Source organism: Panthera pardus, unplaced genomic scaffold (genome assembly GCF_024362965.1).
Source record: "Panthera pardus isolate Hobbes unplaced genomic scaffold, ASM2436296v1 HiC_scaffold_22, whole genome shotgun sequence".
Classification (NCBI taxonomy): Eukaryota; Metazoa; Chordata; class Mammalia; order Carnivora; family Felidae; genus Panthera; species Panthera pardus.
The window spans coordinates 25558436-25583746 of record NW_026526788.1 but is presented as its reverse complement, the minus strand read 5'-3'; the positions used below and the strand labels follow the sequence as shown (position 1 = coordinate 25583746).

Sequence of the window (25311 nt, the reverse complement as noted above, 5' to 3'; positions counted from 1 at the left end):
CATAATACCCTCCAGTTCCATCCATGTAGTTGCAAATGGCAAGATTTCATTCTTTTTGATTGCCGAGTAATACTCCATTGTATATATATACCACATCTTCTTTATCCATTCATCCATTGATGGACATTTGGCTCTTTCCTTACTTTGGGTATTGTTGATAGTGCTGCTGTAAACATGGGGGTGCATGTGTCCCTTCGAAGCAGGGAGGGGGACAAAACAGAAGACACTTATAAATATGGAGAACAAACTGAGGGTTACAGAAGGGGTTGTGGGAGGAGGGATGGGTTAAATGGGTCAGAGGCACTAAGGAATCTACTCCTGAAATCATTGTTGCACTATATGCTAACTAATTTGGATGCAAATTAAAAAAAACAAAACAAAACAAAACAAACTACTCTTTCTCCACTGAATTACCTTGAGGATTTTTTCAAAATAAATTGACAATGTATGTGGACAATTTCTGGATTCTCCATTGTGTTCCATTAACCCATACGTTTATCCTGCTGTCCTGATGTCAGTACCACTGTCACAATTTGTGTAGTTGTAGAGCTGCAGGAGGTCTTCAAGTCACGTGCTACAAGCCCTCCAAATTGTACTTCCTGCCCACCCCCCACCAAGTTATTTAAGCTCTTCAAGATCCTTTGCATTTCCAAATAAATTTTAGAATCCTGGCAGTTTCTAGAAACAATAATAACAAAAGTAACTGTTTGAGGTTTTGATTAGAATTGCATTTAATCTATAGATCAATATGGGGACAATGGACATAACCAGAATATTAACACTTCTAACACATGACAACTCATCTTCCAGTATGTGACAATATTGATTCTTCCAATACATGGTATATCTCAACACTTGGGTTTATATGATCACTAAAGTGAAAGTATTTCCTGGGGTGCCTGGGTGGCTCAGTCCATTAAACATCCAACTCCTGATTTCAGCTCAGATCATGATCTCCCTAATCGTGGGATTGAGCCCCACATCGGGCTCTGCACTGTTAGACAGTACAGCTTGGGATTTTCTCTCTCTTCCTCTCGTTGTGCTCCTCCCCCATTCGTGTGCACATTCTCTCTCTCTCTCTCTCTCTCAATAAATAAATATTTAAAATGTATATTTTCTAATTTTCTTGCCCAACAAATTTTATTAGAAGTGGAGTTAATATAATTTCCAAATATTGGGAGATTTTCAAGGTTTTAATTTCTTGTCAGAAATCTATTCTGCTATATTTAAATCACTTGAAATTTGTTAAGACATTTTATGGTCCAAGATACAATGCACTGTCTATCTTAATTAACATTCCACATGCACTTGAAAAAATACATATTCTATGGTTACTACATGTAGCACTCTGTAAATATCAATTAAGTGAAATTGGCTGCTAGTTTTGATCAGAACCTGCCTGATTTTTTGTTTACCTGTTTTATCAAATACTGAGAGAAGTATCTTAAAATCATGAACCATGATAATCACTTTGTCTATTTTTCTCTTCTTTTTTTGCTGGGGGATAATTTTAATTGATACTTATGAAGCTATATGTTTTTTGAATTTATACCTAGGAGTGTTAGGCCTCCTTGATGACTTGTTTCTTTATTTTTTCAAAAAAAAATTGATTCTCTTAACATAGTTGCAACTTTTGAATGAAACCACTAACTCTTAAAAATCAGCAGGGAAATACAAATCAACTACACTCAGATATCACCTCACGCCAGTCATAGTGGCTAAAATGAACAAATCAGAAAACTATAGATGCTGGAGAGGATGTGGAGAAACAGGAACCCTCTTGCACTGTTGGTGGGAATGCACACTGGTGCAGCCGCTCTGGAAAACAGTATGGAAGTTCCTCAAAAAATTAAAAACAAATCTACCCTATGACCCAGCAATAGCACTGCTAGGAATTTACCCAAGGGATACAAGAGTGCTGATGCATAGGGACACTTGTACCCCAATGTTTATAGCAGCACTTTCAACAAGTGTTGAGAGGATTATGTTAAGTGAAATAAGTCATACAGAGAAAGACAGATATCATATGTTTTCACACTTATGTGGATCCTGAGAAACTTAACAGAAGACCATGGGGGAGGGGAAGGGGAAAAAAAAGTTAGAGAGGGAGGGAGCCAAACCAGAAGAGACTCTTAAAAACTGAGAACAGTCTGAGGTTGATGGGGGGTGGGAGGGGAGGGTGGCTGATCGGTATTGACACCTGTTGGGATGAGCATTGGTTGTTGTATGGAAACCAATTTGACAATAAATTTCATATTAAAAATAAATAAATAAATAAATAAATAAAAATACAAGCAACACATGTCCAGTTAATCATACAAGCTCCCTCTAGATTGTTTTCAGAAAGGTCACAGTTCTAAAATATTAATTTAAGCTTTCATTAAATCTCTAAGTAGAATGAGTCCATAAAGTAAGACTCTTTACAATAATAGCTAAGTAAATACGACCTTAATTCTTTGTGGCAAAACCATAACCTTGTATTAATAGAGATATTATTTTGGTACTTATTCTATTTATATATCAGTAAGAAATTATTTTTAAAATTCTATACATACCGGAGCACTTGAGTGGCTCAGTCGGTTAAGTGTCCGACTTCAAGTCAGGTCATGATCTCACAGTTTGTGAGTTTGAGCCCCAGGTCAGGCTCTGTGCTGACAGCTCAGAGCCTGGAGCCTGCTTTGGATTCTGTGTCTCCCTCTCTCTCTGCTACTCCCGCATTCTTGATCTGTCTCTGTCTCAAAAATAAATAAACATAAAAAAAATTTTAAATACTATACATATCCAGTTAAACATTGGGAAGCCTTTATGTTTTTATAATTTTATTTAGATCTAGTCAATATTTCTCCTTATATTTTGACCTACTTTCAAGGAGCTGGGGATTTGCTTCTGTAGCACATGCAAAGTCCTTCTTTACCTCTGATAACATAGCTTGTGTGAAATCAATATAGACATATGTCTCTTTTTATGCTTATTGTTTGCATGTTATATCTTTTGTATTCTGATTACTTCTGAACCTATATTTAAAGCACATCTCTAACAGATATTATATAGTTGTATTTTTCTTCTAATACTGACAATTCCAATCCTTAAAATTGGAATGTATAGTCCATAAATATTTAATTTAATCATTGATATTATAGGGCTTACCGGTCACTAAAGCTGGTTTATTTTCTTCTATCTTTAATTCTCCATTTTTTTTCAATTAGATCATTATATAAATTGAATTAGTAGGTTGCATAATTTCTATTGATATATCATCAAGTTGACTTTCCATTTTTAAAAACCTCTAATCCAATCTGCTATAGCGCCTACTGTGAACTTTCACTTCAGTTCCTGCAACACTCTTAACTTATTATTTTAATTTTGCTGTATTTTGTAAATGCCTCTGCTATGGTTTTCTATGTGGTTACTCATTAAGGCCATATTTTTCTTTAGTCATTGTATGTATTTACAATACTGGCTTTTAAACTTGTCTGCTAAATCTAATATCTAGAACATCTTGGTGTCTGTTTCTATTTATTACAGTTTTTCTTGGTTATGAATCATAATTTCTTATTTATCTAGATATCTAGTATTTTTAAATTACATAATGGACATTATAATTATTACATTACATAGACACTGCATTCTGTTTTCTTTCTCTGCACAGTATTGTTTTGGGTTTTTTTTCCCCCTAGGCAATGAGTAGCTTGAACATGAGGAGATTGGTTTTATGCGTTGTTAGGGTAGATTTGTAGAAAGCACAAGGTGTTTACCAAGCTTCTGTAATGTGTTAGGTCTCAAGCTCCAAGTTCTTGTTGCCCCACATATCTTGCTGTGGCTGTGTTTTAGGATTTAGGGGGTGTCTAAAGTAGGTTGGATGCTAGGGCATGGGCCTTATTCCTAACACATGTTCTTTCTGGTGTCTCAATTAAATGCTCAGGTATTCCAAAGGTCTCTCTACTCTCCTTGTGCTGGAACTCAAATGTCTGCACCACACATTAACTTATATCTGTCTTGTTCTATTCTCAACCCAGGAGCTTCTGGTAACTTCATATGACCTTGCCTGGAAAAACTACAGTTCTGTCTCAGCCAAGGACCCTTAGGGACAGTCACACAGATTTGTGCTTTCTCATATCCCCCAGTCTCCCCATTGCTTAGCTACTCCCTCTCTAATGATTGCAAACTCTAGCTGCTTTAGCAGTCAAGATTCCAATCTCTGCTTTCTCAGCTCAGAATGCCTTCCTTGAGTCTTTGTTTCGACTTCACAACTAGGAAATTGTCCCTAAAAAGGGAGCTGGGATAAATGTAGGGTTTACTCGCAAGTGCCCTTCACTCAGAGAATGTAGTTTGGAGAGTGTGTTCTCCCGTGCTTGAAAATAATTGTCTCATGGGGCACCTGGGTGGCTCAGTCAGTTAAGCATCCAACTTGGGCTCAGGTCATGATCCCACAGTTCATGGGTTTGAGCCCCATGTCGGGCTCTGTGCTGACAGCTCACGACCTGGATCCTGCTTTGGATTCTGTGTCTCCCTCTCTCTCTGCTCCTACCCCGCTCACACTCTGTGTCTCTCAGTTTCGAATATAAAAAATAAATAAATAAATAAATAAATAAATAAATAAATAAATAAATAGATGTCTCAGATGCAAAGTTATTAAATAATCTATCAATTGGGAAAAGATATGTGTAGTATTTAGCAATGAAAACTTTTGAGAACGACTGTAAGGAAAGCAAGCTTTACACAGTATTAGTGGAGTCACAGTTCAGAAGAGTTTTCAGTAGTATGTAGTCATTTTGAAGAGCACAATCTACAAGCAAGTAATTCTAGAGAAACTCTGTAGTCACGTGATAAATGTTATGTATAAAGATATTCATTGTGCTTTCGTACTTAAGAGTAAATAAATGAGGCAGTTTGATTGCTCTTCAGTAAGATGAATAAATGCAATAGCTTAGGCATACAATAGTTTATCAGCACTAAATTAATCAACATAAAGATTTAATATTTTTTAAAGATCTTAAAACAACTCTCCATCCCTAAAAATGAGTTGGTCACTGTAATGCAGGTTAAAATGAATGAATTAGATTTAGATATTCTAACAGAGATAAATATTGAGGGTAAAATCCAGTTGCAAACATGCACACCCAGTGTGATCCTATTAATGTAACATTGAAAACACATAAAACAATAGAACGTATTGTCATAAATACATAGGAGTGATATACACTCACTTTGAAGGACATAGAGGAGCTATGGGGAATAAGTGGGATTTGGGTATGTGAATGACTTTTTTTTTTCCTTGATAGGAAAATTCTGAAACAAGCAAAAGAACAAATCATGGTAAAGCTTTGGACGCATATGGCACAATTGTGTTAAGAGATCGGCCGCATTATTTTGAGCATGTCACACCATGATTTTCAGTTGAACTGATAAGCAGAATCTATCTATGGAAGAAACATGGTGGAGAAATAAAAGGAGGGCTATCTTTTCTCATGCTCCTGTAAGGAAAAGCCTCAACAATCAGTGAATAGTGCATTTGGAATGCGATTTCAACCTTTAATTCACCAAATTTATAAATTAGTAAGTCTTAATGTAGAAGGCTTGGTAACACAATTTTGCTTCTTGGAAGGGGGAGCCTTAGTTTCATTATCCCAGCTAATAGTGATGTGCTGTGTTACATGCTTACAATAAAGGTAATTAAAACTACTATACCTTAGAAGTGTGAGAATTTCATGAACTTTACTAAAAAATTTTAAACAGAAACAAACCCCACATATGCTATTCTGACATATCTAAGGATGATATTTATATTTACATGGTGATATGACTCTAATTAAAAAGATTTCTCATAAGTAAAGAAAAGGTTCTCCTTCTATGAATGGACTGTATTCCTAAACATCTGTCTTTAGAGCGGGGCTCAGCAAACTTTTCCCCTAAAGGGCCAGGTAGTAAATATTTTAGACTTTGAAGACTATATCGTCTTTGCTGGAAATTCTCAACTCTTCTGTGTTCATGTGAAAGCACCCATAGATAATGCCTAAATAAATGGGCATGTTTGTGTCCCAATACAACTTTGTTTACAGAAATAGACAACAATGCAGATTTGGCCTCCAAGTCATAGTATGCCAACATTTCCTCTAGATTGTTTTGATTCTTCCAATATAATAGCTAAATGTTTAATAATTTTGTCAATAGCTTTGTGTATCCTCCTTGCCTGTTGTTTTTTTATGGTTCTCTGCTACATAAAAGTTAGATAACTTGAGATCTGCAAAAATGAGATGCTTATTTGGACTGTGAAAGGTATGAGATTATTGATCAGTGATGAACTTTATTTTGGTGGTTTTTCCTCCTTTGAATAAATTCCATGATTCCCTGTTAGTTTCTCATATGGTACAGCTGTGGGTGTCCCCAGTGCTATACTGCTGAGGAGGCTTGGAAAGTTAGTACACATTCGGAGCTTATAAAGTCTTTCTGATTAACATTTTTTTCACTGAATCAGGCTTGAATTCCTTCTTTCTCTCAACTTCCTATGGCATTCTTAATGTTGTTTATCAATAAAATCCCACAAGACTTTGCAAAACAAACAAATAAACAAGCAATGGCTTCTGACTCACTTACACCTGCATTTATAAAGGTTATAATTATAGAAGAGATCAACCCTGGTAGGAATAACCAGCAGGGTTCAAAATAGCTGGAGAAATTTGATAAGACATTTTATGGTTTGTTACTGGAAGAAAGCAAGAAATTAAAAGGGTGTAGCTTATTCCAAATTATGTCTGTTTCTTAAACACAGATGAACACGAAGCACTTCCTGAAAAAAAAAATTCTTGCATATTAAGCAAATAAAGGGCATAAATTTCACCTTAAAAGTGATTATTACTGTTGTTTTCATTTATATACTACAAGAGTTGTGTGGTTTTAATTTCATATTAAAAAGGGTGAAGTAGACAGTTAAGAGCCCCAAAGTGATGGCAAAGTTCCGCAAGAGTGCATTTTTTTTCAATGTTTATTTATTCATTTTTGAGAGAGAGCAGGGGAGGAGCAGAGCAAGAGAGAGAGAGAGAGAGAGAGAAAGAATCCCAAGCAGGCTCTGCACTGTCAGCATAAGAGCCCGATGCAGGGCCCGATCTCACGAAACCTGAGATCATGACCTGAGCCGAAGTCAGATGCTTAACCAACTGAGCTACCCAGGCACCCCTGCAGGTGTACATTTTAAACAGGTATTAATTAGATAGTGGATAAGATACATAAATAGGAAGTACTGAGGGCGATCATGGAGTTTTTAAAGAAGAAATGGTGAAAGACTAAGTGGCACCCTAATTTTCCTTTCTGTATTTTTTGTCACTGTAATGCTTAGTATTAAGATAAACTGTATGCTGTGCTCTGGGAAAAAAAGAAAAACATTTTTTCCTAAATTTAATTTAAATATTTACATTTTTGCTGACTTGGGTAATGTCTTGGTGTCAAGAAAAAGTAACAAAAAAAGACTTATTTAAAGGCAATTTCTTCTTTTTAATATAACATTTCACTGTCTTAAAACAGAAAGTTAAAGGAAATAATGTCTCCATGAATGCCTGTTTAGTAATCTTATACATTCAAATATGCTTGTCGGAATTCTGGTTGAATTAAGTGGCACATGAATAGTATTATACAAAATATCATGGAATTCCTGGGGCAAAAATCTTCATGAATTTATCTAGTAGGACAGTTCAGTGCCATTGAGAAATAGACACCATGATAGGACCAGAAGGGTCAGATATTTAATGATGGGCATGCCTGAATGAGGGAATGAATAAGTGAGTGACTGAATGAGTGAGTAAAAGAAAGAGATAATGAAAGAAGCAGAGGGAGAGAGGATGGGAGGATGAGAATGAGGGAGAGAGCGAAAGAGAGAGAGTAAAAGAGAGGAACGGCGGAAGGAGATGGGGGATGGGGCAGAAGTCAGTAAGCAGAGCCTCCAGACCAAGATGCAGGGCTGAAATCTGTGAAAAGAGAAAGGGAAAAATTAGGTATGAAAGCTTCAGGAGGCAATGAAGTTCCGAGAAAGTCTCAGCCAAGCTAAAAGGGAGTTCTCAAGCGCAGGTTGGTTTTTGGAAGAGCCCCCACATCAAGCAGGAGTGGATGGGCTCTAGAACATCCAACATTACCAGCCATTGGCTTGGACCTATGGGAACCATGTCTATGGTGTGAGTGGTGAATGATCCAGAGTTGTCACAAACAAGGCCACCTCATAAAAGTTCTACCTCTTCAAACAGATCTTCATAGGATATAAGCGATTTTAGCTGTCAGAAGTACTGTCTATGCAGATTAACATATTTTTAAGGAAATATATTTTAGTATTTACATTTATACAATTCAGCCACTGATAGGAATATAATCTTAGTACCAAGGATAGTTCTTGAAGTATGATAGCTGTCCAATATAAGTGTGAGAATAAATGTATGAAGTTTCTCATATTTCTTATTTTAGAAAGCTCTTCAATTTATCACTTTCATTCTCTTTTCCGCTTCATCCCTACTGCCTGAATAAACTTTCCTTTTTGATTTAGTTATGATCTTCATCTTATGATCATTAAGAGTATGTTATCTACACTCTTTTTAAATCCCATGAAGTGTGTGTAATAAGCAATTCCCAGTTGTAACAGTGATTAAACTCATTGGCCCTAAACCAGGCTACCTAAGATCAATGCATGGCTTCAAGATTTTCTAGCTGTGGGCACTTTGGCAAGCCAATTAACCTCTCCCTGCCTTAGTTTTTTTGTTGGCTAAATTGAAATTGTAATACTATCTAATCATGGAATAGTTATGAAGATTAAAAACAGTATGTTAAAATATTTAGAGCAGTGTCTGATAAATCGTAAGTAGTGCTCAGAAAAGTAAGCCAGTATTAATCATGTCATCATTATTAACATGGATCACAAGCTATCCTATATGATTAATACAGCAGTAGAAATGTCTGCGCTAGTGGAAAAAGATTTGATAAGGGTGCTGTAACCAGTTCAGCAATTGAGCAAATGTATCATATCAAATGAAAATTTAGTACAAAAGGCTGGAAACAGGGAGGACCTGGATGTAGCAAGAAAGGCAATATATAGTAAAAACATAATAATAATAATAATAATAATAATAATAAAGAATTGAACACATGTCTGATGTAAAGTTATGTTCAAAAGGCTCCAGTCACATCAATACCCTCAGATGCAAGCTTGATATAGAAACTGCTGTAGCTAATGCTCATGGACACAAACCTGATGATAATGCACCCCTATACTCAAGTCTGCTTTGGCCAATATTAATCTCCTTGGCATTTGTATAACTCTACTTCAGAACGGGCAACTTGGTTAAGATAGTCTTCCAAGTTTCATGATTGACTTTCGAAGGGTTTCTGCCTGTCCCTTGTACCATAGTTCAATAGGCCTAGCCATAAAAATAAGATAGAGCCCTATCTCCTAAATATTTTGGAAATATTCACTTAAGCTTGAGACATATGCTGGCATCTCTAGCTTAACATTATTATATAAGCCAATCACCAAATAATCAGTTATTTCATTCATTCATTCATTCATTCATTCATTCATTCATGTCTTGCATGCATGCAACAAATAGATAACCTCTCTATTTCAGGCACAGCAGTGAAAAAAATAATGATGAAAAACAGGGACAGGAAGCATATTAAGTTCATGTTTTTATGGATTTTATAGTATTGTAGCAGGGAGTTAAACCTATTTCAGATCAATTTCTTTTCTCCAACAATTGCCATCTGTAACCATCTCCCTAGATCCTTCGGTTAACTGATAGAGAAGTAGCATGTAGATCCTATAGGTGTTGCAATGACTGGATTAAATAGTAATGGATGTCAATAACATAAATTGACTAAACAGTCACACCAATTATCTGAAGGGTATCTGCTATACACCAAAACAATGGGAAATTCTCAATATGTTAACAACTGGAAACATGGTAAAATCAAGAATGAGATGTGGAAGGATAATATCATATTTCTTATTTACAAGAAAAACGTACTTGTTCTTAACTTTTAATTTATTGATAGCTTTTTATCTGATAGCCTAAAGAGCAAAAAAAAATTAAATTATAACTTCCATGTGTACTCAAATTTAGAGCAAAATATTATGAAATTCACTATTTCATTTAAACACAAAAAAACCAGGAATGTAAACAGGGCAACTGCTATTAATTATCTCCATTTTGCAAGTTAGGAAATGGAAACCCAGGTTAAACGGTTTAAGCTTACATGGCTAAAAAATAAGAGTTTTGTTTTTTTTTTTTTAAACCCAGATTTCTCCAGAGCCTATGTTCTTTCCATGTGTCCCTGAAGCAGAATCAAAATTCATTTCCCCATGATGTGATCCTGTTTTCTGACTAGGTCGATGTTATTAACTTTTCATTTACTCTACCTAACTTGCAAACTCATAATTCCTTTTACAGTGGAAATAATTGAAAATTTGGTATTTTAAATAATACCCCATCTTACACACATTTCATTTTATGTAGTTCACTACATGAAGCCTGTGATATTAAGAAAATGTAATAATGGAAACTTGCACATGTTCCAGATCCTGTCAGCAAACATTTTCTGTCTGCCTTCTTAAGAATCATGCTCAAAGTTGTGGAAGAGTCACACAATAGCAAACCATGATTTCTTTTTTTTTTTTTTAATGTTTATTTATTTTTGAGAGAGAGGGAGAGAGCAGGGGAGGGGCAGAGAGAGAGGGGGACAGAGGACCCAAAGCAGGCTCTGCACACTGACAGCAGAGAGACCCATGCGGGGCTTGAACTCACAAACTGTAAGATCATGACCCGAGCCAAAGTCAGATGCTCAATCGACTGAGCCACCCAGGTACCCCAAAAGCCATGGTTTCTGCCTTAAGTTGCTTATGCCCAACTAGTGAAACAATCCATAAATACAAATAATGATAATACAAGGTGCAATGAAGTAAAGGAATTATGGACAAGGTCTTATGAGATCACAGAGTGAGGAGAAAATGCTTTCCTTTGAGACAATTTGTTTAGAAATGCTTAATCATACAAGAGGTAACACATACCTGGGCTAAATTGCCTCGGGACAGGTAGAGACGAAGGTGAAGATATTTCAGTAAACAAGAGATCAAAAACACAGCAAGGGGGAAGAAATTAACAATAAGTTCTGATTTGGGGTGCAATATCATATGCATGAGTGGACACGGTGAAAAGAAGGGTGGCTGTTCTGAGACCAGACTTTGGATAACATGCTAACTATACCGGAGAGTTGTATACCTTGTCCTGCATAGAGTTAGGGTCAGGGAGGGTACTGGGCAAAGGAATAACAACCTCAAAGACATCTCTTAGGAAGAGTGCACTGAGGGCAATATGAAAGAGGTTAATAGAGAAGGGATCAGGGACAGAGATGAAAGTAACATCAGTCTCATGCAAATGTCCAAGTAATTGCTTAAGAAGACCGTGAGCTTTATGGACTAGACATGAAGGGGTTGTGATGGATAAGAGAAGTATTTCAAAACTAAAATCAATAGACCTTGGAAGATAATTAGATACGAGAGACAGAAACACATCACTCATTTCTTTCACCCTGCACTTGTCCTTCGGATGCTTCTTGTCCATTTCTTGCCAAACAGTGATCTAATATCTAGCATGAGGAGAGAGACACACAATCTTCTGCAGGAAAGAGACTCTTCAACAGAGCATTACAGTGCAGAGTGATCACTGCACTGTCAGGCACAAGTGTGGGATGCAAGTTATCTAGTGTGGCCCCACGTGGAGATAACCGGCACCGTGGTTTGATCTGAACAACTGCAGACCATGATGCCATTAGTAAAAACGAAGAAGACAGGAAGGGAGGAACACGTTTTGGAAGACATGATGAGGAGGTTCATTTATATGTTGGAAGTCATCCTCAGACCAACTATGGATGGTTACATTAAGATGCCATACAACCGATACCTGTGACGAAGAACATTTCTTCCAAACTCAGGCACATTTGAAAATATTTTAATGCAAGCAAAGACAATTGTAACACAACCTCATATGCATCTAAACTCTTTTCATAAATATTACCATTAAAAAAACAGCCTTTTCAGAGAGCTTTCTGGTACCAAAACTAGTTCCATTATTAAAAATATGAAGAACTTCTGATCTAATTTTTAAATGCGACAGACATCCTAGCATTATCTGGATTTTTTTTTACAAGCTGTGCTTTTGGATTTCAAAATCTAAGGCAAAAAAAGAAAAAAAAAACACTGAATATATGCTGGTTAGTCTCTGGCAGTTGCTTTTTCAGTTGATTGTTTGAAAGAGAATTAAAGTCTCAGGAGAAGAAATGTAGCTTCTCTGAGTACTCAGCGGCTCTCTGCAGCACTGTGTGCTAATCCCTTTCACCCAAGATAACACCAAGCCTAAGTTAAAATCTCACTCCATTTAGAGCCTCACACTTCAGAAGGAAACAAGGCTTTCCAGACATTTAGAAACAGAATCCAAAATTTTGAGAGTTATCAGAGAAGTATGTACTTAGCCATCCACCATGTAAGAAATTGTGCAATCCAATGTAAAAATAAAAATATTGTGATGTGCTTGGTAAAATAAAAAGAGACTAATTGATAATTGTGCTCCCTCAAAAGTGATGGCGTCATGAGTATATCTTATCAATGAATAAATGATACTACAAATCAACAAATGAAGATGCAATTAATACATTTCTCGTAAACCAAGCAAATTAATAAACCAAGCTAATTAGCCAAGCAAATTGTGCTTTATCCTATAGATTTTAAAGATTGCTTGTATATTTTCCTATAATAGCCACATGATTAAGAAGAAAATCTGTATTTCACTCTGAATTATTACATCCAAATCCATTTCCTTTTACCCCAGTGAGTAATTTATTTATAGGATTATGGACTTCTTAGCCATTCAAAGTGTGAATGAATGAATGCAAACAGGCCGCAAGCTTCTGTCATGCGAAATCCACACAAGATCAAAAAAGAAATTCATCATTCAAAAGTTCTATCTAGTTAGCACTCAGAAAATGGATAAGGGTTTTCGTAAATTTTCTCTGCCTTTTGATTTCGGAACAACAACAACAGCAACAACAAAAAAAAACAAAAACAAACAAACAAACAAAACACCCTGCTGTTTTATCTTCTTTTGTGTCCAGTTTCCAGGCTTATATTTCGGTGGCTTTATACATCACCATCCTCTGCAAAACTCCCCTCCTTCTCTTGACTCTAATTAACCCATGCCCATCACGCATTTCAAAATGAGATTCAATACCATCTCCCTAAATATTTTTGATGCTTTCTTCTCTCTTCTCTTGTATTCATATTATTTCTTCAAATCACATGCAACATATTTTTTAAAAGTGATAAGAAAAGAACTGGCTCCCTTTTCTGTTTAATTTATATCATTTATGCCATGAGAGGTACCCAATATGTAAAGTTCAATTTCATTCATTGCTAAAGAAATTACTAAACAAACAAACTGAAGGCCAAGTGTGGTCATAATACCAGAAATTAAAATTAAATGAAGATCTGTTTTTGAAAAATTTGCAGAGTCTATTCATTCCACAATTATTCATTTAATAATTATATTACCAAACACTTTGCTAAGTATTTCGGATATTTTGTATGGAGTATTTGCCTTTAAATATTTCACACAGAAGGATACATACGTAAAAATTAAAGCACAATTCATTACAAGTAAATATAATGTGCGATCCCAAATTGGATTCTGTCCAGAAAAAGAAAATTAATGGAACTGGTAAAATTTGAAAAAGGCCTGTATTTAGTTAATAGTATTGCATCCGTATTAATTTCCTGGTTGAGATCATTGTACTGGAGTTACGTAAGCTATTAACATGAGAGGAAGGTGAATAAAGGGTACTTAGGACTTATCTGTACTATTTGTGCAAACATTATTTCAAAATTAAGAGTTTTTCTAAACTATGTAAAATATAGCATGAGATTACCCCAGAAATACCCATATCATGATAAATTGAAGCGGCATTCCTTTTTAAGAAAGGTTTTAGTGTTCAACTCGAGGGTCTTTGGTTTGCAGACAATTCACAGGTATCAGCTTCTTTAGGATACGGCTCAGCTGCAGAGAGCGCCCCCTACCTGAGCCTCAGCCTTCCAACCACATCCATATCTGGTAACTGAGTAAAGCCAGAGGAGCACAAAGGCTTGGCCATTTCTGTTCAACAGAGGACATACTCTCTGACAAGCACTATTCCTTTAAAAATTATTTCCTGTGGCTTTGTTAAGCCTATCCCACAGGACTGCCTAGGTGGCTCCTCAGTCGGTTGAGCGTCCAACTGTGGCTCAGGTCATGATTTCATGGTCCGGGAGTTCAAGTCCTGCATCAGGCTCTGTGCTGGTGGCTCAGAGCCTGGAGCTTGCTTCAGATTCTGTGTCTCACTCTCTCTCTGCCCCTCCCTCACTTGCACTCTGTCTCTCTCTCTCTCTCCAAAATAAATAAAACATTAAATATATTATATATATATATATATTTATATGTCATTACATTATATATTAATGTATTATATTTTATTATATGTATTTTATATACATATATGTGTGTATATATACATGAATATATACATATATGTATATATACATACAAATGTGTACATATATATATATATATACATATATATGTGTGTGTATATATATATACATATATATATAAAGCCTACACCACAGTGTGTCTGCCTCCTTAGCCCATTACTGCTACTCCATACTTCCTTTCCCAGATGTCGATCCCCAGAAACATGTTGCAGCCCAGCTACACCTCAGTGTCTACTTTTGGGGAACCCAACCAGGGTTGCTAAAGGACTCGGACAACACAGATGATAGAGCAATTATAATACAGTCTATTTTATTTTAATGTGACACACACATTTCAGAAAAAGCATCACGCTGTGCGAAATTTGCACAATAAACCCCACAGGATTTATGAGGGAAAATAAGGTGAAAGGACAACACGCAAAATGTAAAGTGTCAGTAACACATTAAAAAAAGGTAAGAACCTAATAGAAAACTATTATCATTTATACATTTTAAGTAGCATATATACACTTAATATTAATATATAATATAATATATACTTATATATTGTATATATTAAGTATACAAGAATATATACTTAATATATATGTGTATGTATATATATATATATATATATATATCTTGTATGTTACATAAGCATATACATATATATGTATATTACAGTGAATATGGCATTTGACCCAAAAAACCTGAAATTTGCTTCTGGAAGTGGGCATTGAATGGGTGTCAGCTTGTGAGTTGGTGTGAAATGGTGGACTGAAGGTTATCTGCAATCGCCTGGGAAGTTGTAACAGCAGATGACACACATGGTGACCTGAGGTATCCAGTGTGGGTGTTTCAGGAGTGAGTGTGTGTGTCTGTGTGTGTGTGTGTGTGTGTGTGTGTGTGCGTGTGTGCCTACACTTTGTGTATTCCTATCCAGCTTGGTTCAACTGGGTGTGGTTTTCTGAATTCATCTAAGAAATCATACAAAAGAAAATACAACATTCGTGTTAAACTCCGATTATTCCCTAATACATCAATCACATTAGAATAAATTTGTGTTTTTATTTTTTATTTTTTTAATTTTTTTTAACATTTATTTTATTTTTGAGACAGAGAGAGACAGAGCATGAATGGGGGAGGGTCAGAGAGAGGGAGACACAGAATCTGAAACAGGCTCCAGGCTCTGAGCTGTCAGCACAGAGCCCGACGCGGGGCTTGAACTCACGGACCGCGAGATCATGACCTGAGCTGAAGTCGGCCGCTTAACTGACTGAGCCACCCAGGCGCCCCAATTTGTGTTTTTAAAACAATGTTTTAAGAGACCTGACTCTACAAGACAATCAAAGCACACTTCAGACTGTATTTGATACATGGCAAATAAATCAGTAGTTCGTGAGGAAAAAAATACAGCTTTTCAGAAGAGGGAGAAGTTACCCTGCAACATGTGAAGACCCCAAATCATACCATTGTGACAACATGCTGGCTAATAATTTACAGTTAGGATATGTTATTAGTATTGTTTTGATTTAACCGATGTCAGTACAGGGAATATATGATATGTGAAATTCAAGCAAACATAAACATTTAATTTACTAATAATAATTAATTTAAAAGGTTAAATTGAAATTAAAATGTAGAATCCTAGCAAATAGATTATTATTCTTTCCTGTGAGTGATAGGAAATTTTAATTTATATACACACAACTAACAACATTGCTTCATTCATTTCATATTTATGGAGTGCCTGCCATAAACCAGGGACTGGTCTAGATGCTGGGAATAAGGCACTCAGCAAAATAAAATATTTGTCTCTTCTACTGCAGCTTATAATCTAGAGGAAAATAGAGAAAAACCTAAACATAAATTTTGTAAGACAGTGAAAATGCTATTGAAAAAAATAATAATAAAACAAGGTAAGGCTTTAGAGAATGATGAGGGTAATGGAGAGTTCACCGGAAGGGCCTCTTAGGAGTTTAAACTATTGCTACTCGGTAAAAGAAACCATTTTTTTTTTTTTTCAGGTATAAAGATAAATTATTTTGGATCATTACTTTCTATAGAGCTAAGAGCAAAGTTTATGTTTTTAGTGGACAATTGTAGTTGTAGTCACCTTGCACCAAAATATGCTCCATTGAACAGCTAAACAAAATGCTCAACAGATTTCAAAATGCATGCTTTTAAAGGCATCAGAGACTGTGGAGGCAATGAGTGCTAGTGAACACAAACAAAACACATTTATGATCACCCCCCAGGACAAGAAACAGAAGAGTCCAGCACCTCAAACACCCCCATAGTGTACCCCAGTCATCCACACTCTGCCAAAGAACACCTTTCAAAAGCATTTACATGGGAGACCTTGTGGGCCAGGAGTATTAGAAGGAAATGCTTATTTGGAAACAGTTTCCTGACTTCATTGGGAATGAGCAGATCCAAAAGTGTCAGAGACCAAGGACAAGCACTTAATTGCCAGAGATATAATGGGCATTATTACTGTAATAAGAGTAGGGACAGCATGGAAAAGAGAATCATCTGACCCACAGGGATCTCTGGCCATGGTGGATCAACCATGGGGTCCCTAGGAATGAAACAGATAAGTAACTTTTCATACACCCAGATCTGGGCAGCAGGAACCACAACAGACCTTCATCAAAGTCTTTGATCTGAAACTGTTAATAGACTTAGGCCCCTGAAATAACAAATCGTTTCAGGAAGAATCTTGGAATATCAATGACATACTCAAAATGTGGGCACATGCTGAATCTCTGCTCTATATGTCCCAAAGTGATGTGCAACTATTAACAAGATTCCTTCACACTCAGGAAATGGAAAGACCCACACGCACATACATCAGAGACTGTTGAATATGGTTCAGTGCTAACACACTGTCGCCAGTTGAAACTAACTTGAATCAGCTGAAAAATGGACATTTGGCTTCTGAATCTCTTTGATAGCCCTACTGGAACCCCAGTTTATTTCCTACTTTTTTGTTCTAGTTTGAGTTCCCTTTTAATTCCTGAGTACATGGCTGGACTATATTTCTCTTGCAGGCAATTTTGGCCATGTAACTGAGTTCTGGCCAAGAAAATGTGAGTATTTTATTTCAAGTCCTGAGCCATAAAACCCTCTGGTATAATCCTCTTTTCTTTTTCTTTCTCAAAATCCAAGCTAGTCAAAAGAGAATCTAAAAAAAAAAAAGTCAAGGGCTACCTGGGTGTCTCAGTCAGTTGAACGCCCACTCTTGATTTCAGCTCAGGTCATGATCTCAGAGTTTGTGAGTTCAAACCCCACATCAGACTCTGTGCTGACAGCTTAAAGCCTTCTTGGGATTCTCTCTCTGCCCCTCCCCTGATCATTCTCTCTCTCTCTCTCTCTCTCTCTCTCTTTCTCTCTCTCAAAACAAATAAATAAACTTTATTTAAAAAATAAAAGAGAGTCGAGTCATAGGGAGGAAAATGTCCAGATTCTAAGGTCTCTTAAGGGGAAGCCATCTGACTACTAACACCCACCCTGCACTGTGGCATGTGTGAAAATAAACATTTACTGTGTAAAACTGTAAGATTTGTAATTTGTGTACTGTAGTAGCTAGCATTACCTCATTGATAATCTACCTATTGCAATACAAATATCCAAGTGAAGTCCTTGGATCGTTCTCTTTCCCTATCAAAAATAATGCAAAAACAATACCACAATCATGTAGAAGACACAGATTAGTGTCACATTCTACTTTAAAATTCAAGTGTTATGTTATTATAATATTTAATTTTTAAGTTTGCCCAATACGTAAGGGGGGCATATTTTGGAGACCGAGGATGGATGACCAGAAATTTAATCAGGTGCAACCGTTATTCTAGATCACACATAGTAACTGTGACTAGAACCCAGATATTCTGACTCCATAGCTCCAGTGCTCATTCACTCAATAGCCTTCTATCATCGTCCCCCATAATTCCTATGTTGAAATCTTAACCCCTATGTGATGTCAGTAGGAGGTAGGTCCTTTGGAAGGTTAGTAAGTCATGAAGGTGTAGACTTCATGAATGGGATCAGTGCCCCTATTAGAGACCCCAGAGAGCTCTCTTACTCTCTCTCTGTTATGTGAGGACACAATGAGGAAATATCCTTCTGCAACCAGAGGTGGGACTTCACCAGAACACAACCATGCCAGCAGCCTGATCACAGACTTCCAGTCTTGAGGACCGTAAGAACTATATTTCTGTTGTTCATAAGCCACCTGGCCTATAGTACTTGGCTGTAGCAACCTGGGCTAGAACACCTTCAGAGCAAGAGTTTTATTAAGTTCAGAAGAACAGAATCAGAACTATACGTACCAGCCTGGTTGATACTTTATATAAAAGATTACCGTCCTCGGTGTCCTGACTTTTAAAGGGAGAGAAGAGATTTGATGGGTCCAAGATGAGAAAAAATCATACTATCCAAAAGCTTTCTGTAAAAGTGTGTAATAAGACGTTATGATAATGATAATCTGTACCCATGTTTGAAAATTTAACAAGTTCCTCCATCCATATTGTCTACTGGGAAGTAGACTGGAGATTAGATACTAAGGGTAAAAATAGATATAGAGAGTTTTCAGGAGTGACTTGAGTGTGGAATGTAGACTCAAGTAACTTTTGCAACATTTAAAAAATGTGTTCCAAAAAGGTTGTTTTAGGTTAATTTTCTAAGTACATGATAAATACTATATTATACTACATTTTTATCTTACATACTTTTAGTGAGTAAAGAAGATATTTATATCTGAAAAAAGTAGAGATCTCAGAATAAATGTGGAAACATGGTCCAGTATTCTATTATCTAAATAATAATGATAACTAATAAGAAATGCATGAATTTTGTCCCCTATAGATATTTCCTTGGGTGTTTTATAAGCCTGATACTAAGGACAAGGACATACTTCAAATATAGGGCATGCTTGTTCAGTATAGCCAATTACCAGAGCGTCCTGTCTCAGACATAGTTTAATAAACTAATAAATCTAATTTAAAGAAATAAAGTAGAAGTTCTCAGGACAATTTTTTTTTTTAATTTTTATTTATTTCTGAGATAGAGAGAGACAGAGTATGAGTGGGGGAGGGGCAGACAGAGAGGGAGAGGCAGACAGAGAGGGAGACACAGAATCCGAAGCAGGCTCCAGGCTCTGAGCTGTCAGCACAGAGCCCGACGCCGGGCTCGAACTCACAAACCGTGAGATCATGACCTGAGCCGAAGTCGGTCGTTCAACTGACTGAGCCACCCAGGCGCCCCATCTCAGGACAATCTAATGTCTAAATAGATACTTTGTGTTTGCACATGCAACTTTGCTCCTAAAATTCCACCAACTTATTTACCACTGTATTTTAATTTTTTATGGTGCCACTTTGCATTACGTGTATGTCTTATCTCACCCTCTAGTTCCTAAATTCAATGAGATTAATATAGTAACCACACAAAGCCTGATGCCTTCCCCCACCTTGTATATATTCAATAAATATTTGTAGCTACTCAATAAATAATTTCATTATTAAATAATTAGTATACTTCAAGGCCTACATCTATAAGTTCTCTCAAATCAACCTAAACTACAGGAATCTCCCTCCCTCATTTTCAGTGACATTTTAATATTTTTTTAAAAGATCACCACTGTCCTATAGATTTCTGAGGGTAATCTAATCCAGTTTGTTCTAAAGAAACCTACTTCTGTATATTGACAGACATAAAAAGTAAGAATGGATCGTTTTGGAAACTGGTTAAACAAAGTTGAGCAAGTGTTTTGATAGGCACTTCTTGGTTATTTGAATTTACAGATATCAATTATAAATCTCTAAAACAGGAATAAAGTATGTATTGTTTTCCCAACCTATCTGACCTTCACCTAGTATTTCACAAAGCACATTGAGATTGAATATACTGCAGTTTGTAAGATGTCCACAGACACATATCTCACTTCATTAAAAATAAATGTATATGGGGTGCCTGGGAGGCCCAGTGGTTTGAGCGTCAGACATTTGGTTTTGGCTCAGGTCATGATTTCACCGTTGGTGTGATCGAGACTTGCACTGGGCTCTGCTCTGACAGCCTGGAGCCTGCTTGGGATTCTCTCTCTCTCCCTCTCTCTCTGCCCCTCCCCTGCTTGCACTCTCTCTCCCTCTTAAAATAAATTTTAAAAAAACATTTAAAAATAAATAATATATGTTATATAGATAGCCTGATTTTATATATATATATATATATGTGTGTGTGTGTATATATATATATATATACATGTATATATATATGTATAAGTATATACATATATATCCTGATTATATATCAGGAATGAGTACTACTATGTTCCCTAAATTTTTGTAAGAAATCTTGACCAACATGGTCTTTGAGTGAGCTGGGGTGGATGTTTTGAGGGCAGCTGGCCTGTAGCCTGCCCATCCCACCCCATCTCCCGTGGAAGCCTGAGCCCACCATGCCATACAGCTTTCTCCCTTTGTCTCATAACCACGTCCACCAATGAGAATGCTAATTCACTAGCCGCTAGCCTTAACAGATTCAAGAACAAGGGGAAAGACAGTCCAGATATGAGGCAGTGCAGAGGAGAAGTTAACGGGGGCTGAGGCGAGGTAAGAAGGATGACAAGATACTGTAAAGGAGAGATGTAAGCTCATTTCCTGATGATGCTACTTCACTGCAGGAAAACCACAACAACCAGGGCACTGTAAATTGGTCTGTTGATGACACTGATGACATTGTCAAAAGCATAAAGAGCAACCATTTGGAAATCGAGTCCTAGGCTACTCAAGCTAGAACCTGCTTTCTAGGGGAAAAATAGCCCCCACAGACAACATAATCTGAGCTGGTTTGATTCCAAAATTTGTGTCTTTTTTGCCCAGAATTGACTGTAGTCCCATTCAGTTTGAATCTGCCTGGGCCCTCACTAACATTGCTTCCAGGACATCAGAAAAGACCAAGGCTGTGGTAGATGGAGGTGCTATCCCATCATTCATTTCTCTGTGGGCAACTCCTCATGCCCACATCAGTGAACAAGCTGTTTAGGCTCCAGGAAACCTCACAGTGACGGTTCTGTTTTCCAAGACTTGGTTACCAAGGATGGCTGTTGGCTTTCCCTGCAGCTCCTAATATGTTATCTTCAGCATGTGGTTACTTAATTAGCTCTTTGGACACTTCCAAACATTTGTCACAACAAAAATCCTGCACCCCTGTTAGATGCTATTGAGCAGATTCTCCCTATCTTAGTTTGTCTTCTGCGTCATGATGACCCAGAAGTAGTTATTAGCAGATAACCTGCTGGGCAATTTCCTACCTTACTGGTGATCCAAATTAATGGATTGAAATGATTGTGCAAACAGGTGTTGTGCCACAACTGTGAAATTTCTAGGAGCTACTGCATTGCCCACTGTGACTCCTGCACTAAGAACCACAGGAAATATTGTCACGGGGACACATGAACAGACTCAGGGTGTAATAGATGCAAGAGCACTTGTTGTCTTTCCAAGTCTATTAATGAGTCCCAAAACTAATATTCAGAAGGAAGTTATGTGGACAATATCAATCATCACAGGTGGTTGTCAGGACCAGATAGAGCAGGTTGTGAATCATGGATTAGTCCCATTCTTCATTGGTGTTCTCTCTAAGGCAGATTTTAAGACACAAAAGGAACTGTATGGGCTTTGACTAACTATACAAGTGGCAGAAGCATTGAACAGATTGTAAACCTCATTCATGGTGACATAACCATTGATGAACCTTTTAACTGTAACAAATACCAAAAGTATTCTGTTTTTCTGGATGCAATTTCAAACATACTTCAGTGCCATAGACTCTGGGTCTAAAGTTCTCTCTTGTCTAGCAAAAGAGCAGGATGCAGGATGGAAAGCAAGAGATGGCTAATGTCCAGGAAAAGACAAGAGCCCCAAATAAGGGTTCTTACCCCATTTTTATCAGGATCAGAAGGCTTATAAACATGGCGATGGATATGCACAAAGGGACAATGAGTCTATGAACATTAACTTGTGAATGTGAGGGAAAGGGGGTCTTGAGGATATTTGTGGTTAGGGGTTTAGGTCAATATAACACAAAATCCGGGCACCGGACAGTTGGGAGGAAGGTTGTTTACAGTGGACATGAAGCCGCACCTCTGTTTATCTTAGCCTAGGGGATGAGACAGGTAGGGGGAATAACCTCAGGGTTAATAAGGCACCTTTTCTTTTGTTAACCATCTCTTCCCTGGGCTGCTTTGCCTGCAGCACAGCGGTCCATAATCCCATTCACCAGTTTACCTAACCTGGCCCTATTCTCCCGTGAAAGCAGGTTTTCAGCTATAGTACTAAATTGGGGGTGCTTCCACCTTGAGTATCTAATCTTGTTTATTTCATATACCTATGTATTGGTCACCTTTCTACCTGTTCCTATTTTAGGACTTTGCCTCTCCCTCTCTATTCTGGGGGTTCTGCACCTCCTCTCTATGTTGGGGTGCCTTTGTACCTTCCTATTCCTGGCACCTTTGTGCTTCCTTATTCTCAGGGTGCCTTTGAACCCTCCTATTCTTGGGGTGACAATCTGGTTTACCCAAACTCGGGTGTGAGCATTTTATGACTTTGTATTTCTTTATGCCTTGTTAACCCATTGGTGTAAGCCAGGGGGATTCCTAAGTTTATCCCCCACATTTCAGGTTTCTGGGAAACTAGGTGAAACTGAGAAACTTATCAATAATGATTGAAAAATGTGGAGGTTTGGACAAAAGTGAAGCTGTACAAAATCATGAAAATGAATCTGTGTACCAAGTTTCATGAAACTTGATTGACAAATAGTTCTCTGTAGAGGAAGAGGAAGGTCAGAATGTTGTGCCAGACACTACTTCTGAAGGCTATATGTTCCAAGTTCAAGATGGCACTCCTGGGACCTGCAACTTTTAGATTGTATTACTGAGGCATAGAATTGTTTGTTGTGTACTATGGTATGTTTGTCTTACTGTTTCTCTACTAAGAACTCTTTTTAAATACGTTTTGTTATTGCAGCACTTTCTACAAAGAAACTATACTTGAACAGTTCCAAACTGTACATACTGTATGAAGCTTCTCTTCTCAATAGGTATCTTATTTCTATATGGAATCTCATATCTTGCAGTGTCCTGTAAATAAAGATTTAATTCCACCCTTTTCTTTACCAAATGAATGAGAAGGAGAAAGAGGAGAAGGATGGGGGGAGGGGAGGAAGAAGAAGAAAAAGGAGAGGTGGAAGAGGAGGAGAAGGAGAGGAAGAGAAAGAGGAAGGAGGAGGAGGAGGAGAAGGAGAGGAAGAGAAAGGAGGAGGAATAGGAGGAGAAGCAGAGAGGAGAAGAAGAAGAAGAAGAAGAAGAAGAAGAAGAAGAAGAAGAGAAGAGGAAGAGGAAGCAGAAGGAGGAGGAAGAGGAGGAGGAGGAGGAAAAAAAGGAGGAAGGGAAGGAGGAGAGGGAAAAGGATGGGGGAGGTGGAGGAGGAGGGGGGAGGAAGAAGGGGAAGGAGGAGGGGGAGGGGAAAGAGAAGAAGAAATCTTGACCAAGATCACAAGACTAATAAATAATGATTCCGAAACTGAAACCTTCAGTACTCTTGATTTCTAGCACTCTGTGCTCTTGCATAGTTTCTATTTCATAGTTTATATTCAGAAATGTTTATAATTTTCGTCACTGATTCTAGAAGGAGTAGTCTTGAAGAAGTTACTTTATGACTGGGAAAAATGTTTTTCTTTCCAACTAAAACTAAACAACAAGAACTGAGTGTCAGCAATCTTGTTTTAATATTCATAATTGATCAGACGCAATGGCTTGTGATCCGAAATTAAACTTCTTTTGTGGTTGTTATTGCTATTGCTTTTGTTTATTGTTGTGAAAAGAAATTTTGCCTCCCAGAAGTTACACAGCTATTCGTCTGTATGCTTTTTAAATTAAAATATAAACAGCCAAATTAATAACGCGTATCAACGTAATCAAGTGAATATAACTGTTGCTGATTTGGAAATGGTTTCTGGTTTTTCTTTAGTTTTAGTTGTTTAATCCCATGTGCTGGGGCTTGCTTTTCCACATCTCTTGAAAGTGGTCTCCATAATTGTTTCATTAAAAAAAAAGGTCTCTCAAGTAGTGGATTATATGTTAATCTTCAAGCACACAACTGTTAGCATATTGTCACCATAGAGTGCTATTATCTTTGCAAAATAGCTTATAATTTTGTTTATGCCTAGAAAGCAGAAAAGCAATCAGAATTCCTTCAATTTACTTCCTGCCTTAATCTGGAGGCAAAGTTAATACATGTGACTCCAAAAATTGATCTGTCTTCTAAAGCCCTTGCTTCGCATTTGAATCACCTAAAAAGCTTTACCAAAATACTGTTAAGTAGGTTTCATCCCAGTCAAATTAAATCAGAATCTCTTAGCATGTGGCTTCAACATCGATATTTTTTTTTAATTCCCTAAGTGGTTATAATGTGTAATCAAGGCTGAGAACCACCACTTTAGAGGCAAATAATCATCATAGTCTGAGACTAGAAGGGAGTTTTGAGCAATGTTCACCAAAGCCTAACTATGCACATGAGAACCACCCCTGGGGCTTTTGCAAGGTACAGAATCCCAAGGCCCCACTGAATCAGAATTTCCAGTGGCAGGGCCCCAAATGAGCCTTACCCATGATGGAGTTGGAGGACCACTGCCTTGGACCTTTTTAAAACTAACTTTCTAACACATGAGAGAATCTGGCTGAACATTTTAACCTAAATAACACCCTCTTTTTAGCTCCTTTCGTT

At 37.2% G+C, this 25311-nt stretch overlaps 1 pseudogene; it reads left to right on the top strand.

Annotated features, from left to right (window-relative positions):
* Window positions 1-23451, top strand: part of LOC109264241 (importin subunit alpha-1-like) — a 149107-nt pseudogene extending 125656 nt beyond the window's left edge.
* The last annotated feature ends 1860 nt before the right edge of the window (window positions 23452-25311 follow it).